Source organism: Corylus avellana, chromosome 1, assembly GCF_965113065.1.
Source record: "Corylus avellana chromosome 1, dhCorAvel1.hap1.2, whole genome shotgun sequence".
NCBI classification, from domain to species: Eukaryota; Viridiplantae; Streptophyta; class Magnoliopsida; order Fagales; family Betulaceae; genus Corylus; species Corylus avellana.
Genome location: NC_142490.1, coordinates 39,837,018 through 39,861,848, shown reverse-complemented (window position 1 = coordinate 39,861,848; position 24,831 = coordinate 39,837,018). Strand labels below are relative to the sequence as shown.

Genomic DNA, 24,831 nt, shown 5'->3' with positions numbered 1-24,831 from the left:
TCCTTCATCATTGATGGGCTAATTTTATCAATAATATTTTCTTTTACATGGTATCATAGCCTCTCGGCTAACACCAATTCTCTGTTTATTCTAATGGCTTCTAGCTCATCTTCATATTCCTTTCCTAATGTGTCTGGTTTGGTGACTATCAAACTTGATGGAACGGATTATATCCCATGGCTTTCTCAATTCCTTCCTGCCCTTCGTACTCTTGATTTATTGGGTATTGTTGATGGTTCTGAACCTTGCCAAACTAAATTTCTTACCGATGACCAAGGGAAAATTACCCATATTGTCAACCCAGCTTTTACGTTGTGGAACACAAAAGATCAGTTTTATTGAGTTGGATTAATGCCACTCTTAAAAACCATATTCTTGCTACTGTGTATGGTATGAATACATCTCGTCAGGTATGGGAATTTTTAAAAGATCGTTTTGCTTCTGAGAATCGTTCACGGATTGCTCGTCTTAAGAGGCAACTTCAGAACATTCAACAAGGATCATGTTCTTGCTTGGAGTATATTCAGTCAGCAAAATCTTTTGCTCATCATCAACTGGCAGTTGTTGGTAAGCCAGTGGAGGATGATGGTCTTATTTATTTCATTGTTGGTGGTCTTCATTCTTCTTTTACTCCATTTATTACATCATTTTCATTTGCTATCGTGATCAATCTCTGACTTTTGAAGAGTTTCAAGCTGAGTTGTTAAACTTTGAAACTCCTATTGCTGCACATCAGCCCTCTATTCAGCCAGAGTCCAGCATGTTTGCTCTTTATTATGCTAAGACCTCACCATCTGGTTCACCCCGCTGTAAAAATTTAATATATAATTAAATTGCTAATTGATAATAAAATTAACAACGGAATGACTAATTATATAAATACCTCTAGCCATGCTTTGTTCAAGCCAATTGAAGAACAGTTTCACAGAATCAAAATCTTGAAAACTAAAAATATTGAGAGGTTCTTCTGACCTATGCCTACCAGTGAGTGTCAATTGATGGAATACGTAGGCCTTATTTATAGGTGGATCAGGGACCCTCAATTAGAGCTCTTACCTTAATTATTCCTCCCATCAAAGAATAAATAATTAATACAGTTAATTGATTCCACAAAATAAAATCAGTAATGAAATCAAATACTTGTTCAACAAGAATTAAATCAGCAATTTAATTCAAAATATTTGATTTCACACAATAAGCTTTAATTGGAATAAATTATTGAACACCGTAATTATATATATTTTATAATTACAATAATATATGTGACATAAGGGACATACTTTAAATGAAATTTCTTACATTCTCCCACTTATCCCTTATGACACATAAATTTCTTATGGTGTTCAGTTCTATGATATAGCCAACACTTTATTTATTCCAACCATTCATGGAATCCTCTCACTCACTCAAGGAATATTACAAACGAATCATGGCGGTAAAACTTTTATATGATAAGTTGTCCCTTCCATGTATCACAATGTACAATATCTCTCTAAATGAGTACTTTATGGATAATGTACTTTATGACTGAATTTCCTATAAGTCATTCGGGTCTAACTTTAATTTTATCCCCATGGATAAGAATAATATATATGCGCACAAAAATCTTTATAACATTACATTTATGTCTATAGACCAATTAAATAGAAACTAAGGACAAATGAATTAATGAATCTCATATATTTCACATGAATTTATACTTTCTTTACCAGTAAACCTTTAGTCAGGGGATCTGCAATCATTAATTCAATACTTATATGCTCAATAGACACTTATTATCACTTAATATTCTCTTTTATAGTGATACTTTATGTCGATATACATACTTCTGCTTCTACTCAGTTTATTCTTATAAAAGATAACTGTAGTAGAATTAACTCAGAAGATCTTTATAGGTCTAACTATAAAAATCGACAATCTTGAGACCTTTAACAAAAATGTCTCAACCATAATGCCTGTGTAATTAATTCACAGCTTGTAATGACTTTTTGCTTTCATGGTAGATGTAGCAACTGTAGTTTGCTTACAGCATCTTCAGTACATATATACTGAAGTTGATTCTCTACCATCTACACATTTAACAAAAATCAAACCTGAATAAACACCACCAAATGGTAAGTGTATCTTTAGGTTAAACTGTAGTTCTTGGTTCATTGTATATTCCACAATACTATATTGACCTAATAGTCCAACTGCTATTTCAATGTCAGGTCTAATGTAGACCTGTGCATACACATGGAATATCTGTCTTTGTTTCAATACATTTTGGGACATTATTCCCTTTAATAATAGGTGCTACTAAAGATTCATAGTTCTTCATCCTGAATCTCTCCCAAAACTTTAGTGAGAGGAACTTTATGTAGCAAACCTAAATTAGTGCTCGCAAGCAAAATATTATCTATATACAGGACTAAAAGAAATGTAATTTTACTTCCACTGACCTTAAAGTATATTCAATGATTGACAAGATTCTCAATAAAACCATGTGAGGTAATAACCTTGTAAAATTTTTGTATGCCATTGATGAGAGACATATCTTAGTCCATTAATAGATTTCCTTAATTTACAAGCTTTCTGACTGTTATCAATAAAACCCTTAAGTTGTCTTATGTACACCTCCTTCTTAAGATTCTCATTCAGGAAAATTGTTTTTCACATCCTTTTGATATAGCTCTAAACCAAAATAAGCTACTCATACCATGATAATCAATGCCTTCCTTTTGAGTAAGATCAATTGGCTACAAGTCTAACTTTATATCGTTCAACATTACCCGAAAGCATCCTTTTAGGTTTTGTAAACTCATTTGCAACCTATAGCTACAACTTCCTTTGGTAAGTCAACAAGATTGTAGACTTGAATTTTAGCCAATGATTTCATCTCCTTCTTCATGTCATTGAAACACAATGTGAAGTTATCTCCACCCAAAAGGATGTGAAAACAATTTTGGATCGTCTTTAGGTCTGACATAAAAATCAGACTCCTGAAAGTATACAACATAATCACTAAGGATTGTTGGTCACCTTATTCTAGAGAATCTTCTTAATCCTATTTCATTTACTTTTGATAAAGTCTGAGTAGGTTCATTCTGAACTTGTTCCTTATGAGTTGACTGTTCTGAAACCGATTGTGGTTCAAGATAATCAATTTGATTTTCCTTAAGCACAATCAAACACCCTTCATACGAAGGGGTTTCAATCAACTCTCGTGCTTCCTCTAATTCAATCCCTTGAGGATAAACACTCTCACTAAGTTCAGCGTCCTCTAAAAATTTTGAATATCCAGACTCAACAATTCTAGGACTAAATGAAGAACAGTAAAGCCTAAACCCCTTGGAGTTTACTGTATAACCCATAAAATTTCGCTAGTTGTCCTTGAATATAATTACCTTAGGTGTGGATTATAAATCCTCACTATAGCAAGACAACCCTACATGTGTAAACAATTTGAACTTGGTTCTATTCATTCCTTAATTTATGTGTCTTATGGACAACCCTGAATGGAACCTAGTTAAATGTATACACAATGATTTTCAAGGCTTCATTCCATTAGGAGAATAGAATATTAGTATTACCTTTCATGTCCCATTTTCATGTACTTACCATAATACTATCTGCCTCTATTAGATCTTACGATCTTGACTTTCTTTTATTTTGTTTCTCTGCTTCTACCTACCTTATAGGTACTGAAAGCATTTAATACCCAAACCTTATGATTTACAAGATAGAGATACATAAACCTTATATGGTTATTACCGAAAGAGATAGGATATCTCTAACCAATTAGGCAAGAAGCATGGAAAAGGTCTACACTTGTACATGATCTCAAGAGTCTCAAAAATCCTTTTGTTAGCATATTTAGTGTTATAGATGGTCTGCCTTTCCTTAATGCAGTCCACATAAATACCAAAGATAGTACATTTCAAAGAGTCGTAAAAAACTCTATCATTTATCGACTTTTTATTCTTTATAGAGATATATTTCAATCTCCAATGCCATAACATAGAGGATTTTCTCATTCATAAGACTTTGCTTTATGTCAACATTTATATGCAAGGATTAATTAATTTTCAAAAATTGGGATCTAGATCAATTTTAAATAGACCACCAATTTAATATTCCACCCAATCAAACTTGATTTAATAAACTAATATAGAAACTAAATTTCTAAAAGAATTGTGGAATATATAAAAACATTATTAAGGTCAAAATAACATAACTGAATTTTTAAAATTAATCTATAGATCTCAACAACCTCCAATTGTAAACAAGTATTATTTAGAAAACCCTGCATTATGTGGACAAGGTGGACCGCTAAACCAAATTCAATCTGCAGAGTATTTAGGAGAGTCAATAAAAGAGATTCATAACATAGTAGATATATGAGATTACCTTTATTTCAAGTTATTTATGATACTTTATGCAATTATTCTTTATATGCCCATAATTTTCCTTAGTGTAAGAGAAACAAGTATCTTAATTGCCATAATACTTTGTTGGCAGCTTATTCTCATTCATCAACTATTGGACATGATTGCCTATTAAGGTCTTTTCTGTAACATGAGTAACTTCTGGATTCTCATGTCTTAATCTCTCATCCTCTTGAACACACATGATCAAAAGTTTCTTTATGTGTGCCACAAGATATTTGAAAAATATCATATTTAGATAAGAGAATTTAAAATAAAATTGACCACAATGACTCAAAAACTCAACATTTAGGGACTTTATAATGAGCTATTATGTCCTTCATTTCCATAATGTGCTCAAGCAAATTTTGAAACTGTAAAAGGTTTTACTTTAAAGCTTTTCTATTAGGGTGCAGGCCAAAGTTTTATTGGAACTCACTAAATGTTCCTTAATGACCTTTCTTTGGCCCTAAAACATTAAGGAATAAAACCCTAATGCTTTCCTTAATATGAGATTTCATGAATATTAAAACTTAAGCGATTTAAATCACTACAATCATTCATGTTTAATAATCTCATATGGCGTACTTGATTTCGTCCATACGAAACGCCAATTCAGTCTCCAAATACTCCAGAGTGAAAAACACATTTTCTTTTCAGTCAGGAAAAATTACCACTAGGAATTATTAGAACATAAAATACTAATAATTAAAGCAGTAGGAATACATCAAATAACCAAGAAAAATAATATACTTTAATGCTATGAAATAACCTGATTTAAATTAACCAATGTTAATTTAATAGTAAATTTCAACCTACCTGTGGGCAAAGGTGCATCACGCATGAGATTTACTTTTTATTAATAAAACTAATAAATTTAGCATTAATAAATAAAATTTTCCGTACTTGTGGGCCTAAGAGAAATTTTATTTTCAATGTTAAATTTACTATCTTATTCTAATTAAGTCATAAAAATAAAAGTCCCTGTGGGGATTGGCAAATTAAATTTATGAATTAATTACAACACGATGTTAATTTTCTTTATGAAGTTCTCATATATAATCTTGATGTAATTATCATTATAAAATCGGGATGCTGTGGCTCTCCCAAAATTATTATGATAATCACGACTTCATTAACGTCTAATTTATTTAAATTAACCAATGCTAATTTAATAGTAAATTTCAACCTACCTATGGGCAAAGGTTGCATCACGCATGAAATTTACTATTTATTAATATGACTAATAAATTTAACACTAATAAATAAAATTCTCCGTACTTGTGGGCCTAAGAGAAATTTTATTTTTAAAGTTAAATTTACTATTTTATTCTAATTAAATCATAAAAATAATAACGTCCCTGTGGGGATTAGTAATTAAATTTATGAATTAATTACAACATGATGTTAATTTTTTTTATGAAGTTCACATATATAATCTTGATGCAATTATCATTTTAAAATCGGGATGCTGTGGCTCTCCCAAAATTATTATGATAATCACTACTTCATTAACATCCAATAACTGTATAAATGCCAAAATAAAGTTTCCAAGAATAAAAGATAAAACTAACATGTCAGTGGGTAAAAAATATTTTTCCAAAGTACAACCGGATAGTGTTCCAAATAAATGAGGGGGCGAACAATGGTACACTTAAGTCCTAAGACTTGCCTTGCTAGAGCTTTCCAATTGCAATTTTAGATAGTACCATAAACATTTACCAACATATGTGGCTTAGTTAATTATTCTCAAGTCTAGGCATCAAACAATTTATTTAAATAATATAAATAAAAAGAATACATTTAATCTTAAGTCCATGAGTTAAAGAAATAATAATTTCAATGCTAAACAATTTAAATGATAAGATATATTAAATTGCAACATAAAAGCATATGAAAATATATGGCCTAATGGTTTAATATTTTAGGCCCCTTTAACTTTGAGAGCCCAGGTTCTAATCCCATATGAACCCAAAACTGGTTTCTCCTCCTTTTTTTTAATCTTTTTTTAACTGAATGGGTAATCGGGTTGGGCTTCCTTATTGGGTCAGCCTTTGGTTTTTGTATTGGGTTGGCCCAATCGGGTTAGCCCACTTAATAAACCTTTTTTGTTTTTTTAACTACATTGGGCTTGGGTTAAATAGACCCATACCGAATGGCCCAAAAAACCACTTGACCCGGTTCCTAATGGGTTAGAAACCCTACCCGAATCCTTAACTCCCCAACCCGGAAATACCCAAACCCTAGCCGCCGCCACTTTGTTCTTCTTCCTCATCCCCCGCCGCCGCCGCCTTCCTCATGTGCCGGCCACCAAGAGCCGACGCTCAAACGGCCAAACGACCATTGTTAACGGCAAGGGGGGGCTGCTCACTTTGTGCGGCCAAAGCCGCTGCAGGTGGAGGGAAAACCGGCGCTTCATTCGGCCAACGCCGCTGCCAGGTGGGGAATGACCGGTGCACAACCGGTGGCCAGAACTCAAAGCCACCCACGAAGTTCCGTCCGCCATATACATATACCAGGTGGTTCGATATCTCCAATGGTGGTTTGAGACAAAAGGGAGTAAGTCCTCAACATACAGTATACCCAAAAATAAAGACCACAACCAACGATTCCATTTTCTTGTTTTGGGAGTTGTTAGAAATGTAAATCAGAAAGACCCAGAAAAATAAATGAGTAAAATAGTGGGGTGTTTTGTACGAGGATCTGTCAATCTGGGCAATAATATTCTGAAAATACGAAAACTTTGCATTTGCTCATGTTTGTAGCTGCTCATGATCAGCACAGCAGCCTTTGTGGACCACTTCGTGCAGGTCATGTTCTAAAGCGAACCCTAATTGTTACCAAAGGTTCTCCAGACACAAGGGCAATTTAGTCAAGTCTCAAAATATATATATATATATATATATATAACATGGACATAACCACTACTCGAGGCATTGTATATATATATATATATATATATATATATAGAGTACTGATTCACAACACGTCTGTGCAAAAAAAATTTTTTATTTTTTTTATTTTTTTTTTAAAAAAATTTTGCACGCGGCGTGCATTTACCCATATATATATATATGAGTAATGATACAGGTTACGCGGCGTGCGTTACTGTTAACGCACGCCGTTGACGTGGCATGTGCCACGTCGTAACCCCTATTTAAAAAGAAAGAAAAAAAAAAAAAAAAAACCAAAATCTGAAACACGTTCGTCCCAAGCCATTTCACCCCAAAAAATTTCCCCCCAAAACCCATTTTCTCTCTCCTCCTCACTCTTCACACGCAGCTCTCTCTCTCCCCCGACCTTCTACCTCTGCCCACCAATATCTACTTCCGGCAACGAGATCAAGTCCAAATCCGGCGACGACGCCCACTGAACTCCAGCCGCGGACCGCCACCGAAAACGCCTACCATCCAAGATCCGGTCGGCCGAACGCCACCCACGGCACCAGCTCAGAGGCTTGTTTTGTCAAGATACAAGTTCAGAGAGAAGCACCGTCGCCAGCGGCGTCATCTCCTCTCCCCAGCGTTACTGTCGCCGACGACCCCAAACCCTTTCTCCCGAGAATCACATTTCATTTTCCCCATTTTTCTCCCCAACCCATTTTCTCCCCCTACCAGCACCGTGAGTCTTCTCCTCTCCCCACCGTCACTGCCGCCGACGAGCCCAAAACCACTCCCCACCGTGCGATGACCAGCTCTACCACCCCTGGGACCCTCACCGACCCGGCCCATTGGCACTGCCGTTAAGGTCAACAGCGCAAACTCCTATATCGCCTTCAATTGCGCCAGGTGGCCTCCACCACGCCAAGAAGGCCAAGACCTCTTGAGACCCTCGGGCTCTCTGAGACTTTTACAAGGTTGAAAAACCAAGGCAAAGTTAGAAAGCCATTTCATTTTGATTTTATTTCCACATCTTTCACTTTCTGCTTTGTCTATTATGTTTCAATTTCGTTCTCAAAATTTTCATGGGTTATTCTCTATTTCAAATGAGTTGTTGGTATTTCGTTTATTTTATAAATAGAGATAATGGTGAAATATTTGTCCTGGAGTTTTCTATTGCTTAGTTCTTCTTATCCTTTGCCCTTCCAGAAATCCCCTCTTCATCAATGTCTCTCTCAGGTACTCTCTCTTTATCTCTCTCTCGCATTAGATTTGACTGATTGGTTAGCTTCTAGTGCTTGTTTTACTTAGTGACTTATGGAGCTTTGTTGGAAAAAGATTTGCTGAAGAAGAAAAGAAGTGGGTTTATCTCAGTGTTTTATTTCCTTTTGACCAATGAGATGATATGATCAGCTTAGCGTCTTGCGGACCCAGTTCATGATTTTCTGTTGTTTGCATTGTGATGGCTGATTAGATGGTTACAAATTGTAAATTTTAAGAGTATTTTCATTGGTAGGGTGCTGGAATTCAGACTACTGGGCATACATTGAATAAGGTACAAATATGAGAAATTATCATTTTGCTAGAATTTTTTTTTTTTTTTTTTTTTTGTGTTTCTATATGGACCATTGTAATTGGTCTGTGTTCTTTTTTCTGCATAGGATGAGAAGGTCTATAGTAATTTCTAATTAATCACTCAGGAGATAACTTTTATGATGTTGGAAAATTTTATTTCAGTACTAAAATCTTGCTTTCTTACTTCTAATTTTTAGTGGTCTTGTAGCTTAATAGTTAGTTTTAGATTCAAGTCGTTATGTTTGAGAATCTTGTAGTGTAAAGGGTTATTGCAAGATTTGGCTCAATAATTAAACATGATCCTGGCATAGTTGGCAGGCAGAGTTTCAAGAAGAAAGGACATGAGGGAGCGCATGAATTCATTTAACGTACATGTAAAACGTTACATAACTTGTGTGTCTGATCTTTCCTTTGATGACTTTAGCCCATTTCTTTTTTGAACTGTATAAAGAACCTTTATGGTAGTATCTCTTTAGATCAGAATTATAATTTTTGCACAGGGCCTCATTGTGGTTGTAACTGCTTCAGTGTTGGTAGTTAGTAAGGCCAACAAGGATTGAGTTTCCTCTGCAAGTTGGGCTTGTCTATGGTTTTGGCATGTAAGCTTTATGTATCATTTTTTTGCGAGGTCATACTCTGCATTTAGTTTTTTTTGGCGTATAATATTTGATACCTTATTAGAATGTCACCAAAGAATCATACATAGTTGGAATTTCCAGCATTTCTCGTAAAAAACATATAGATTTTAAGGGAATTAGTAAAATTTCCACACATTATGTATGATCCTAACCCATTTCCAATGTATAATAGTTGAAATTCCACACCACATAATTTCTTGAACAAACTACGGTCATAATAATATATTTAGTGTTACCATTTAGATTCTGTGTTGTAATCTTTGCTAGTACTATGCCCTATTTTCAGCTTACAGTTGAGATTCATGAGTGCCTATGTACTCTTTCTCATGCTTTGCATTTTTCATTAGAGCCTTTGTATTTTTGATTAAGTAAAAGTGGGAAAAGATCTCAACTAAACATTTCAATTTTGAGGAGGGTTTAGCAGCTGAGGAAACAACAAGAGAAAGAGCTTGACGAGTGAGAGTGTATGCCGGTCACTTCTTTATTTCCTCAGTTTGGTTTCAACTGCTAGTTTCTTGTTATTATTTATTTGTGCATTAGATATGTGCTCACTGTCTAATTGTCTCTCATGAATGATAGTTGCTCAAAATGCAATGAGTTTAAAGTTGGTGTAAGAGACATCATCCAAGCAGGACATGCAGAGCACTATCAGGTTCTCATAATTTTTTTCTTCTTCCTTTTGATTTCCTAAAATGTTCTTGTACGTGCTTGATATCTGTCACATGACATGGAGAGCGCTATCAAGTTCTCAGAATTTTTTTTCTTCTTTCTTGTGATTTCCTAAAATGTTCCAATGGGCTAGGTGGATACGAAAACTCATGTATCATTTATATATGTGTATATTTATAATGTTTTGTGTGTGTTCAGTTTTTGTTGATTGCTTGTGTTCATGTTTGAAAATTTGCGAACTTATTGGTGGTATCCTAATACATATATGCTACTTAAGGTTATAGCTCAGGCTTCATTTAGATGGAATCAGGGAAAGGATATTTGTTTGTGGTGTTGAATAAGGCCAATGTAATCAAGATATGAATTTATACCATATAGAGTTCTTAAGGCCAGTCAAAACTTCTTTAGAGCTTTTTTGACTGAGGGGGTACTTGAGTAATGAGTGCTTTTATCAAGAGTAGAAGATAATTTAGCCTCTAATTTTGTGTCTCAAAAGTGCATGCTAGGATTTATCAATAAATTTTCTGGCATTTTCTTTTAAGAAGCAAAATTCTACATTTCTTCTATACTGGCTGAGGTGTGCTTGTAGTTGGATAGTAAATGATATTATTATATCGATTTTGATGTTGAAATATGTTGTTCATATGATTGCTAAGATTTTATGCTAAGCTTTACTTTGTTAACCTATTTGATGATTGGTACTTGATTCATATGTATGTGTGCTAGTGTGGGGGATTTTCCTAACACAATTGCATTTCTTGATGACAGGCATTGCCTTTTTCTAGATGTTGTTAAAAGATCATGTTCTACAATATAGCTGAGAAAAGACCGCAATTATATCCTTCATGTGACTAAACATAAGATTCTTTTGTTCTTTTGTTTTTATCCTTCCTGATTCATTGTATTTGGTAGGTAGTAGGTACCTAGTGATTTGTACATAAAATTCATTATTGGAATGCTCCCAACTCTTGGCCTTATGTAAAATTAATTATTCTGTGTTAAGTTTGTTTCATCTCATTTGATTCTTTTAGCATGTGTTGTTTGCAAGAATTTATGATAGAATTAATCATTCTCAAAAAATCATGAAGGACTGGTTGTTTGTTTGATAAAAAATGGTTAAGCGGGGGAGTGAAGGAAAATACTGAATCAAAAAACGGATGCAGTATAATCTTATGTCTTGATAGAGAAAGATGCGACCGATTGATGGCTGAATTTGCACATGTTTTGGCCACCTCACAATGCTAATGTGTGCTGAAGGTTGCAAGCGTGGCAAGGGCATTGTTGATAACCATATAGCTTTATTCCTTTCTATTTTGCAAGTGAAAGATATATTTGTTGTCAAAGTTTCAAGCTTGAAAAGCAAGTAGAAAATCACACAAGACTTTTTTGACAGCACATCATGACCTCCACAAAACAAAACCAACAAAGTGCATTTAATTTTCACGAACTAAAAGATTCTATGCTTCAATAGTATGAAAATATTGAAGGATGTAGCAAAACAGAACAAAGAGAATTTTACAAGCTTGCAACATTAGTTTACAGTTGACCCATAAAAGGAAAAATGTAACCTCTTCCTTTTAGCAAACAGCGAAATACTTACAAAATAATAAAATAAGCCTATTTAGGGTATCACTAGAATACATTTTAGTAATGAATTTGTACACCAATAATTTACAATAAGCAACCAAGCAACTCATCATAGAAAACGTTGAGGACCTGCGATCCCATAAGTCCGATTACATTAAGGGGTTTTGTGCAACCAGAACATGCGAAGAGATATATTGAATATACAAGGAGTTGAGGTCCATCATGGCTATGCCGAAGACTACAGCTGATGCAATACAACATGAATGGCCTTCAGATGAAGCTACATCAAAATCAAGTAGTCAATAAGAAAAGGACCAATAAGTCAAACATTTAAAAACACATGCATTTTAGCGAAAGCAAATTTGGATATATTTTAGACAGCAATGTGAGAATGAACTAAATGGAAAGGTCGTAGTGGGCTAGTTTTAGTCAACCTGAGTGGTTCTTTCTTAATAGCATGGATTTATAAGAGTCAAGCATAATGTTAAAAAAGTTCATGCTAAAAGATGACTTTCTATTATGAGTTAATCCCATTTTTCTTATGTGTCACAATTATCCAAACATGCTTTTGACTCTTCCTTTCCAACACATCTACATATTGGAGATACTTTCTGCAACTGAAAGAAACAATTCACTTCACCTTCCCTAAGTTTAGAAGTGATGGTGGCATAATTGGAACAACAGTAAGTAACTATATGTTTTCTTTGGCTCCATTGATGCTAGAACTTTGGTCTTCGTGTTGCATCACAATTCACGAGAAGTTAGCAATGGGATGGTACAAAACAACCACCAGCCCTTCTTTCTAATTTTGTGCCAAAAATTCACCAGATTAAACTTCAAGAGGAGAATTTTATATATATAAAAAAATTGATGTCTTCTCAAGAGTTTTGTAGAATATCATCATATAAATTATAGACCAATTGCATGGCACCATTTTTTTTTTTTTGGATAGGTAATTACATGCCACCATTTACATAGTATTACCTACTAGGTAACGCATCTGAAATGTATAAAAAGAATGGAAGCACAAGTAGCAAGCCATGAAAACAGTATAACTTCAACTCATTTGGTGGCATCTTCAGTAATTTTGATGGTTCAAACTCTCCATTTAGAAGACGATGGGCTAATAATGCATTTTTCTACCAAGAAACAAAAGAAAGTGACTTCTTTTTTCTTTTTCTTTTTTTTTTTTTGAAAAAGGAAGTTAATAAAAGTAGCAAGACAAATGTGACAACTTTTGCAGCAAAATGTACTCATATCTAAAGCTACCTGCTGTTTCCTCAAACCAATTTAATATGCTTTGTTTATTATGGACCCTAAGAGCAACAAACCTTACATATTGAAGGACTTGAGTCCTCAACTATGAACACAAACTATGTCCAAAAAAAGTAAAGGATTCATCTCATCAAGCAAAGGCATAACACTGTCTCTCTTTCATTCAAATGCTTCTAGCATTTGCTATTTACATGCTTGCAAATTCTTATAAAGAGAACCATGCCATCATTTTCTATTTACTCTCGCTTAGAATTTGATTGTTCAAAGATAACATATTTCATGCAATAAACTAAATTATCAACATCAAAAGAAAAGCAACTCACATAACGGTGGAACATCTCCACAACCTTCTCAGCTTCTTCAACAGTACTCATAGTGATAAACCCAAACCCTTTACTTTGATATGTTCCCCTCTTGTAATTCACCTATAACAAAATCAGTAAATTAGCACAATTTCATGGCAGAAAATTCCCCATCTTCCAGTTTTACTCTCTGACACACACAAAAACTAACAAAATTCAAACTTTACCTCATCAATCTCAACAATTCCAACAAGATGATGTCATGTGAATGAATTCTCCAAAAAAATGAAAAAAAAAAAAAAAAGGCTTCTCACAAGCCCAAAGATCTGGCAGCAAACCACGATCATGACCTAGGTTTCCAAACCATGATTGATAACTTGACCTATAGAACTCATCAAGTCTTATTTTGGCAGGTAAGAAATCATGAATGTGGAAACAGACCCAAAGAAAACCGTGGGAAACAAACAAAGAACAAGGCCTAAAAATCAACCATTGATGATGAACTCCACAATCCATATTGCTCTAAACAGCAGTAAGGACAAGAATCAATATTATGTACAAATCACTAGGTACCTACTACCTACCAAGTACACAGTGAATCAGGAAGGAAAAAAACAGAAGAACAAATGAATCTTATGTTTAGTCACAGGAAGGAAATAATTGTTGTTTTTTCTCGGCCATATTGTAGAACATGATCTTTTAACATCATCAGTAAAGAGGCAATGCCTGTCGTCAAGAAATGCAATTGTGTTACGAAAGCCCCCACTGTAGCACACATACATTTAGATCAAATACCAATCATCAATTAGGTTAACAAAGTAAAGCTTAGCAGAAAATCTTAGCAATCATATGAACATCAAATTCCATATAATAATATCATTTACTATCCAATTAGAAGCACTCCTCATCCAATAGAAAAGAAATGCAGAATTTTGCTTCTTAAAACAAAATGCTAGAAAATTTATTGATTAACCCTAGCATGCACTTTTGAGACACAAACTTAGGCTAAACCATCTTCTACTTTTGATAAAAGCACTCATTACTTGAGTAACCCCTCAGTCAAAACAGCTCTTAAGTTTTGACTGGCCTTAAGAACTCTATATGGTACAAACTCATATCTTGATTACATTGGCCTTATTCAACACCACAAACGAATCTCCTTTCCTTGATTCCATCTAAATGAAGCCTAAGCTATAACCTTAAGCATCATATATGTATTAGGATACCACCGATAAGTTCGTAAACCTACTCTTCATGCTACACTCTCTTGCTAAATTTTCAAGCATGAACACAAGCAATCAACAACTAAACACACACAAAACATTTTATATATATATATATATATATAAATGATACATTCGTTTTCGTATCTATCCATAACATGAAAATTTGCTTTCTTTCATCCTCAAACTTTAAGTTCCATGGCTTGGGTGGAGTCTGATCAATTACATTGGGCTCATCAGTTCTAGCCACATTCTCCAACTCGAATACGTAAATAAATATATGGAAGGAAAGTAGAAGTTTAAGGCACTGACACTCCTTGTGTTGGTTCAACATAAAGGAAAAATGAGAACTAATCTAGGAATTTCAGATTCCAGTATAAAAAAAGTGATTTGAAGTATTCAACATTAATATATTCCACTGTCAAACATCCAACAACAATCAATACAGCAATTGTGCATGTTCTACTCTACATGGTGGCACAAAACACCCACCCCTAGAGGATAAATAATGATCAAATACTTTTAACCATCCATTAGGCACAAACATTCGACATTTATTTACAAAGCAATCATCCATGGGCAAGATGCTTGAGGTTATGATAAATTAAAAATGTGATTGCAGTATCAATTCTACTAGTCTCTCCCATGAAAAATATATTGCTCAAAGGCAGAAAATTGGAAGATGTTCACCCCCAATGTTGCTGCATTCACTTATTTTTGTATTAATGGACAAAAAATCAATTAATAGCTTACACATGTTGAAAAACCATAAGCAACGAGTATGCATAAGAAGCTATGAATCAACAGCAAGGGAAAGGTTAAAAAGAGACCAAAAAGAAAGAAAGGAAAAAAAAAAGAGTTGGGGATTTCAAAATTAAGCTCTAGCCTCAATTATAACATGTTGCGGGCCACTTTTGAATCAGCACAAGTTCATTATCCATTTTACATTGATGGTTCATTAGATCCGTACAAATTTCAACTTTGCAAACAAGTTTAAGGAGAGCTTAAGGTCTTAGGCCCATGGCGCGGACACTCTGAAAACAAAACATTTGACAATAACACAACTCCACTAGAATAGACAACGATATCTTAGAATGAGAACTTGAGAGAGTTTATAGGTGCTCCAAATGAATCAATAGCTATTCATATACTTTTCTAATGACCACCAAATGGCTTTTTGCCTTCTTAATGAGTTGTATACGAGAATGTGCTTTTTGGAAGGTATTCACATAGAATTGACCCACAAAAACAAAACAAAGGTGTTCACATAGAATTAGTATTGGTGGGCTCTTTTTTGTCTTTTTTCCTTCATATATTCAGAGGCATCATAAAAGTAATCATCTTAGTGATGAAGTAGATTTTACATTGAGACCAATTACAATGATCCCCAAGAAAAAAAAAAAAAAAAAAAAAAAATCCTTAATTTTCTAACAAAATTATATTTCTCGGGTCTGTACCTTATTCAATGTATGCCCAACAATATAAATTCCAGCACCCAACCGATGAAAATATATTGAAATTTACAATTTTTTAACCATCTAATCAGCAAATCTATTTCGAACAAAGCTCCATAAGTCACTAAGTAAAACAAGCACTAGAAGCTAACCAATTAGTCAAATCTAAAGCGAGAGAGAACCTGAGAGAGACATTGATAAAGAGGAGATTTCTGGAAGAGGTGAACGGATAAGAAGAGTTAAGCACTAGAAAACTCCAAGACATATATTTCATCATTATCTCTCACTCGGTCTTTCTTAGAAATGAAGATTCCTTTTCACAAAGAAAATACCAACAACCCATTTGAAACAGAGAATGAGCAATGAAAAATTTGAGAACCCATGACAAATTTGAGAACGAAATTGAAACGTAATAGACAAAGCAAAAAGTGAAGGATGTGGAAATGAAATAGCTTGCTTACTTGCCTTGATTTTTCAACCTTGTGAAAGGCTCAGAGAGCCCAACGGTCTCAGAAGGCCTTGGCCTTCTTGGCGTGGTGGAGGCCGCTTGGCCCAATAGAGGGCGATGTCGACTTCGGCGCGATTGAGCTTAACTGCAGTGCCAATGAAGCCTCTGGCGGAGGCGTGGCAGAAGCTGAAGAGGCCTTCGAAGACCGAGCAGTCCTCGCTGATGTTGAAGCACTTGAGGTGGCGCGAGAAGCCTGGGTCGGTGAGGATCTCCGGCGTGGTAGAGCTGGTCGTCGCACGGTGGGGAAGGCCGACAGTGGTGGAGGTCGTCGCACAGGGGGGAATTTTGGAGGGCGAGGGAATGGGTTTGAGAAGAAAATGGGGGGAAGTGAAAAAATGGGTCTAGGGGAAAAGGTTTGACGCAGGTTTTGAATTTGATTTTTTTTTTTAAAAAAAAAAACAGAGGTTACGATGTGGCACATGCCACGTCAGCGGCATGCGTTACTGTTCACGCACGCCGCGTAACTTGTATCATTACTCTATGGGTAAAACAAAATAGCACACGGCGTGGGTTTCATGCTGATCACCATAATTTGTTTCAATAATCAAATAAACAAAATAAAATATTATTGAAACAAAAAATAAAAAAAATTAACAGCAGGCATATCTTAAAAATATAAAGAGCAAATATGGCTTAGAGGTGGCTCTGATACCACATGTAAAAATTTAATATATAATTAAATGCTAATTGATAATAAAATTAGCAGCAGAATAAATCATTATATAAATACCTCTAGCCGTGCTTTGCTCAAGCCAATTGAAGAACAGTTTCACATAAACAAAATCTGGAAAACTAAAAATATTGAGAGGTTCTTCTGATCTATGCCTACCAATGAGTGTCAATTGATGGAATACACATGCCTTATTTATAGGTAGGTCAGAGACCCTCAATTAGAGCTGCTACCTTAATTATTCTTCCCATCAAGGAATAAAAAATCAAATAAATAATTAATATAGCTAATTGATTCAACAAAATAAAATCAAATACTTGTTCCACAAAAATTAAATCAGCAATTTAATTCAAAATATTTAATTTCACACAATAAGATTTAATTGGAATAAATTATTGAACAACATACTTTAAATAAAATTTCTTAGCCCCGCAACATCAGGTCATACCGCAGCACATCCAACGTTGCTTCAAATTGCAACACATCTCTTATTGGGTCATACCGGACCTCCAAGTTTCAGTCCAAATCAAGATTTCCAAATCATATTTCCAACAATCGCTTGCTATCTATTGCTCCACGTTATGGTGCTTCATAGAAGACATATCACCAATCTGCTGGTACATCCATTGTTGCTCCCAACTATCAATCTGACAGTCCTCCTTGTCAAATATGTGGCAAATTCAGTCTCCATGTTCTAGATTGCTTTCACCGGATGGATTACTCCCATCAAGGAAGACATCCTCCTACTCAATTGGCGGCTATGGTTGCTCATACGCAAGTGGTACCTGAAGATCAGACTTGATTTGTAGATTCTGGTGCAAACAGCCATCTCACAGCTAAATTAGGTAACTTGTCTCTCCAGGAGCCTTTTCAAGGACCAGAAACTATTTCGGTTGGCAATGGCTCAGGTTTACCAATTGCTCATATTGGCTCTTCATCTTTTTCCACTCCTTCTACTTCCGCTAATTTATTGTCCATTCAAAAATTTTGTGCTGATAATGATTTTTTTTTTTTTTATTATTTTAATTGATGCCTTTTTTCTTGTGAAGGCCAACAAGACAGGGACAATCCTCCTAGAAGGCATGAGTAAGAATGGGTTATACCCTATTCGTTTTAGCAGTCTTTCCACCAATAAACGACGTTCTTTTGCAGCTTTGTTAGGAGTTCGTACTTCATCTTCAGTTTGGCATTTTCGGCTTGGGCATCCCTCTGATCAGATTGTCTCTAGTTTAATTTGGTCTTATAATCTTCCAATAAATGGGATAATCAAATGCAGCAGTCACTACAAAAAACCATTACATTATTGACGTGGCAAACAGTAACTCATGTTTGCTACGTCAATAATTTTTGACGTGTCTAAATAAACACGTTAAGAAACAATTTATTGACGTGTCAAAATTAGACACGTCAAAAATTATAATTAATTATAATTAAAATTAATTTTAATTGGTATGAAAATTAATTTTATCATATTAGTATAAATTAATTGGTATATACATATACGTATATATCACATGCATGTCAATTAGCTAGTATCATAATCATACTATTGTATACCAATTAATATCATAATCATACTATTGTACAATTAATATTATCACATGCATATGAATCAAACATTTCATTAATATGATATGACATTATCATGCATAAATCATTCTAGTAATATTAATATGATAGCCATATTAATTTTTAAAAAATATATAGGACATACAGAATACATTTATTTTATAAGACCTTCAAACCCCACATGAACTCGGCCAACACAAAATACAATGTTCGGTAAGTAGATTATTGAGCCCTCATGAAAAAATGAATTTTATTATCTGTACATTTAGAATATTAATTTATTTATTCTCTAATTAGTTTTAAGTATATGTATAATGTGTTACATAAGAGAAAAAAATGATATAAATGAAAATTTTAAAAATTTATCTTGCAATTTTTGACGTGTCACATGTGAACACGTCATAAAATGGTGACATATCATTTGAGAACTAACTTTTGAAAAAGAAAATTTGGGATATGTAACATTCCTCATATATATATATATATATATATATATATATATAGCTTTTATGCAATTAAAATATATGTTAATAATAAAATAATTTAAATACTTAACCTTATAAAATGAGAGTTAATGTAGTATTTTTTAAAAAAATTATATTATTTCAATATAATTTAAAAGGAGAAAGGAAGAACTTGGACGGCTAAAAAACATATTAAAAGGGGAGATGAAAAAACAAATTATATTTTTTCAATATAATTTAAAAAACATATTGAAATTATATTATTTCAATATAATTCTTGACGTACTACATGCCACATGTGGCACGTCAAGAGCTTCTTGACGTGTCTTGTATTGACACGTCAAGAAGCTCCTCGGGAAGGCACGCATCCAGCTGGTAGCGCCTTCCCTTTTTTTTTTTTTTTTTTTTTTTTTTTTTTTTTTTTTCTCCCCCGCGCTACAGCCCTCCCCTTCGCCCGTTTTTTTTTCACCTCCGGCAGGGCCGTTTTTCACACAGCCCTCCCCTCCACATTTCTTTCTCTCACCCGTGTTCTCTCTCTCACTAGCTAGCTCGCTACCGGCCGTTCTCTCTCTCACCCGCTCTCTCTCTTAGTGGTTCTCTTTCTCACCGGCCGTCATCGCCGCTCCTCCCTCAGGCAAGCACGAGCTCTCCCTCCGGCGGCCTCTCACACGTTCTCCTGCCTCTCCAAAATTAGGTATATATATATATTGATTTATTTATTTATATATTATATAAAGAAATAAAATATATAAATATTTAATTTACAGTGTATATTATTATATATTATTGATGTATTTATATTAGCAAATTAATTTTACATGTTAGCTAATTAATTTATTTGTTTGAGACATATGTTTTGTATGGTGTGAATATTGTTTAATGTATTTGCATACATGCATGCATGCAAAATTACGTACGTCAATTTTTTGATTCTTTCCAAGGGCTTCCCAAGTTTCTGAACTAACATAGACACCCTTCTTAGAAATAGTCCAAACTGGTTTATCACATTGGCCCAGGCAAACTTCAGAGAGGCTAGCTTGAATATCAACTAAAGCTTCTGATCTTGCTGGTCTCCAAAACCAATCTCCATTGCAAATTACAGAAGACAGTTTGGCTTCAATATTACTTTGAACATCATAGTCAACCCTAAAGCCATATTGCTCAATCAAAACTTCTGCAGGATGCCACAAATCCAGCCACATATGGATGTTATCCCCAATCCCAACCTCAAACTTCAAGAACCTTTTGGCAATATCTCTCACCTTCAAAATTTTCCTCCAACTCCAAGAACAATTCTGAGGAATGCCTACACTAAAAAAACTCTTTCTTTCAAGAGATTTTCTCTAACCCAGGCAACCCAAATGGAACCAGACCTAGCAAAAATACTCCAGATATGCCTAAGCATAGAGGTTTGATTCCAAATTTCAAGCCTCTTCAACCCCAAACCTCCCCCCTTAGGAAAACAAAGATCAGACCAAGAAACCTTAGCCTTAGCTATACCTTCTTCTTTCCCATTCCAAATAAATCTATTGAATTTCTGTTAAATGGCTCTAACAATCTTTTTAGGAAGAATGAAAATACCCCATCCAATACACTTGTAAACTGTAAAGAACATAAGATAACAATTGGAGCCTGCCTGCATAGGAAAGGTTCTTGGAAAGCCAAGAATCTATATGACCTGCTACTACTGTTAATGGATCTGGCAATGTGCCGTCTAAAAATGGCCGTGGAGCTGGTGGTTTGCAAAACCAACTGGTTAATAGAGCATTGGAAGATTTGTCTCATGGTGGGAGAAGTGGGACTAGAGGTAGAGGTAGAGGGTGGGGTGGACGTGGAAGAGGAAGAGGCTACCGGTAGCCTATGTAACGCCCCGATATTTTAAGCTAGCAAATATTAAAGTCGTGACGCTGCAACTTTAGAAAATACAATCTTACAGCGGAATATGTATATATATTTTTTTTTCTTTTTCTATGATCTAGGAATAACTTACACAACACAATTGAGCTGACTGAAATACCTCGAGGTGATATAAAATAGAAACATGTTTTTCATTACAACATATATACACACTAGGTGTACCAAATATATGCCACAGACGGCACCTAAATTAATATAGTAATATTTATTAAGTTCACACACATCACCATACGTAATAAGAGCGATTAACATAAATGAGTCTTGCTCCATAGAGTAAGCATCAATCCTGCAGTAGATGGTTTATCAACCATCAAAACCAGTAAAAGGACCATCGTCCTCACTTTTTATTCTTGCATCAAGATCTATGTAAAGATGACGTTATCATATTTACATAGGGAAACAAGTGAGTAATCTATTTTCCTAGAGATAAAGACTAAAAATACTAGTTTGAACAAGTAAGATTAAAAACTAAAATATATAATAATGAATGAGTTGTGAATACAGCGTAATGACAGATTAGTTTGTGTTTTATGATAATCTTTTTTCAGATCTCTTGTCATAAGCTTTCAGCCCGCTTACGTCCGTTATGTCCCTCACACTTTAGAGTTTTACCTGTTTGGTGCTGGCAACTACACCGCCCCAGCTTAGTTATATATTAGGCCTGTTGGACGGTTATATACCCCCATTAACTGAGATACCGACAGTTCCTCGCGGTAATCCACCCAGCTTGTTCTTAAGGTGGCTATCTTATCAGCGGATTTTATTAGACACATTATACAGCAGTTGTATTGCAAAATTATATTAATAAGACAAAATAAGAATTCCCATAACAATAAAACAAAGCTATTACTCAGTAAGTATATCCATACTTATACTCCTTAGTGTAGTATTCTGCTCCACTTCTGCATATAAATACATACACACAAATAATACTTAGTTCATTCTCCAATAATATCATTGTTTAAAGACCCTCATCTTTTTATATTTATTTATTATCCGGCACTTCATCTTTACTTACTCATTTTTTTTATATTAATCTAAGATAGTCACTTATAACTAGCTTTATGCCTTAATTCATTTTTTGTGACGAGGCTAATGGCCAGTATCACTAAATACAAACTAGTATTATAAATAATATATATATAAAGCATGATTCATATTTCGGAGATGAGACCAATGGTCCGTACATGAATCAAAATTTAAATGACAATAAAAGAAATGACTGAATGTAAATACTGAATTCATATTCCAGGGATGACCGCCAAAAATATGAATTAAAATTTAAATGACAGGAAAAGAAATAACTGAATGTAAATATTGAATTCATATTCCGGCGATAACCGCAAAAAATATGAATTAAAATTTAAATGACAATAAAAGAAATGACTGAATGTAAAAGTTGTAAAGTAAATAATATATAGATAATATCATAAGCCTTTAATTGATTTTGTCCACTAACTCATTATTATTAATTCACTTGTATCTATTACTTTATTTTACATTATACGCTTATTGGGTCTTTAAACAATTAAATGAGAACAAGTGATACAAGCAATAAATCATGATATTTATATACGAAACACTTACCCAATAATCCTTAGAACTAAAACTCTACCAAATCTTCTCTAGGTAGCTAGTTTAGAAAAATAAGAACACTTGAACACTACAAGAAAGATCTAAGCTATATGGTATTTGACTAGAACTAAGAAATAAAATGAAAGGAGGAGCTAACAATTTTACTTGTTCTTAGATTGTAAATAAAAAGCTCAAGTGAAAGTGACTTTAGCTTTAGGCTCTATTTATAAGAGAATCAATGGTTAGGATTTATTTTTACACATTTGATCTAAGGGTTGAGATGTATTTAACCAAAAGAATGAACCTAGTCCATATTCCATGCTCTATACCAATTAGTATTTTCGTCCAAAATGAGGGCAGTGTATACCAATCTATTTTTCAATGTCCAAACGTACTCTGATTGACATGAAATTTTGAGCGTATATAGAGGACTCCAAGACAAACATTTTATATTTTTGGTTCGACTTGATCATCCAAGTTCGTTTGAGTCTATTTTTGGCATGTACAAAGTTTCCGATTCAACTTAGGCTTTAACTATTTGCATTCCCACTTGGCCACTTGCCTTATTAAATTATTATAATCATGATATTTCCTATAACCCTCATTATTAGAAGACTTTAAGCTTTCAATAAAGGTGGCTAGCCTCGGTATATTTTTTTAGCAGTTTTAATCTCATTTAGGCAGTATGAAAATTAAGACACTGCTTTTTAGGCTAAAAACTGAAAAGCTTCAAATTAATTTATGACTTCACTAAACGCCAATATAAATAATTTATTTACTAAATTGGGTTTAATTATGTCCATAAACGTAATAGTGAAGCTAAATTTTTAGAATTGAAGTAATGTCCATAAGAGGTCAAAAATCAATGGAATATACCTTTAACATTAAATAGTTATTTAATATCATTAATCCACATATCATTATTATAATTTAATGATTATATTTTTAATCTATTTAATATTATTTAAATCAGAGTTTTAAAATCTAGATCGTTACAGCCTAGGTGTATGCCTAGAGTAAGAAGGCATTCAGATTTCACAAAAATTGGTATGCACTAGAAGTATACAACTAGAAGCCATTGATTTATTGAAGTTCTCTGCTGGAGCTAGTTTTGATTCATAGAGGAAGAAACTAATGAGTTTCTAGATATTATTTGTTGTCTAACACTAGGAATCATGTTCCTCTGGAGCTTGTCCGGCGGATTTTTAGTGCTTTGAGTTCTTAATCATTTCGAATTTAACTGATGAAAGCAACAGCCAGGATTGATTGAGGAATCTTTGCATGCCTCTTACTTTGTGTATGCATGTGTGTGTATCTTATTGACACTTGACAGTTAAACTTGCACCCAGAGGAATCATTTTATAAATTCTGACGATTTGTAGAATATAATATGTTTGGTTGAATGAGAACTTGAGAAAGCTGGGTGATTGTCATTAACTGTGAAAGGGATTTGCAAGCTAGCTTTATATCTTTGTTACTGTGATGCATGTGCCTATGAAGAAATATTATACTGGTACATGGCCTACACAGGAAATCTTATTCTCAGTCTTCATCTGTGTGCCTTAACATTCAGGAATCCATTACATTTTAGTTTATGCTGGCAGGCGAAGAATGAAGGTGCTATAGGTAGTCAGAAGTAGGGCTGTAACTTAATTGAGTTGAGTCAAGCCAAATATTGAATGTTCAAAACTCTAATAATTAATGTTATTTCAACAATGAGCTAAACTCGAACTTGTCACTGAGTTAGATAATTTGTTTAAATTTAGCTCATTTATTATTGGAGCGACCTTGAGCTTGTTCACGAGCTCTTCAGTTAATTTATTCATTCCTTATATAAAGTAAATATTAACCCTTCTTAGAAGTTCTAACTACAAAATTAAAATAATAAAATAAAAATAAATATATACGAGTTTATATGAGCTTCTACAAGTTGATTTTATATGAATATAACTCATTTAATAATTGAGCCTAATTTTATGTTCACAGAATCACAACAGGCTCATTTGATAAACAAATCGAATTCAAGTCAAGTTTATACGAACAAGTGTCAAGCAGATCGTCAAACGAAGTTATTCATTTGCATGATGATGAACTCCCACTTCGATGAGTATTCATTTCAT

General features: G+C 34.0%; 2 long non-coding RNA genes across 3 annotated transcripts; one reads left to right on the top strand and one right to left on the bottom strand.

Moving 5' to 3' along the window:
• The first annotated feature begins 7,752 nt into the window (after positions 1-7,752).
• On the top strand, positions 7,753-11,179 carry LOC132165532 (uncharacterized). 2 transcript variants are annotated; one of them, XR_015912619.1, is made up of 3 exons: positions 7,753-8,840; positions 10,078-10,150; positions 10,936-11,179. It is a non-coding gene; the product is annotated as an uncharacterized LOC132165532 (long non-coding RNA). The 2 variants fall into 2 exon arrangements; XR_015912618.1 differs by lacking the exon at positions 7,753-8,840 and having other exon boundaries at positions 8,858-10,150.
• A 443-nt stretch (positions 11,180-11,622) lies between these two features.
• Positions 11,623-16,821, bottom strand: LOC148589824 (uncharacterized). Its single transcript, XR_015912621.1, has 3 exons — positions 16,474-16,821; positions 13,353-13,454; positions 11,623-12,034 (listed from the first exon to the last, which is right to left on the bottom strand). It is a non-coding gene; the product is annotated as an uncharacterized LOC148589824 (long non-coding RNA).
• Positions 16,822-24,831: the final 8,010 nt, after the last annotated feature.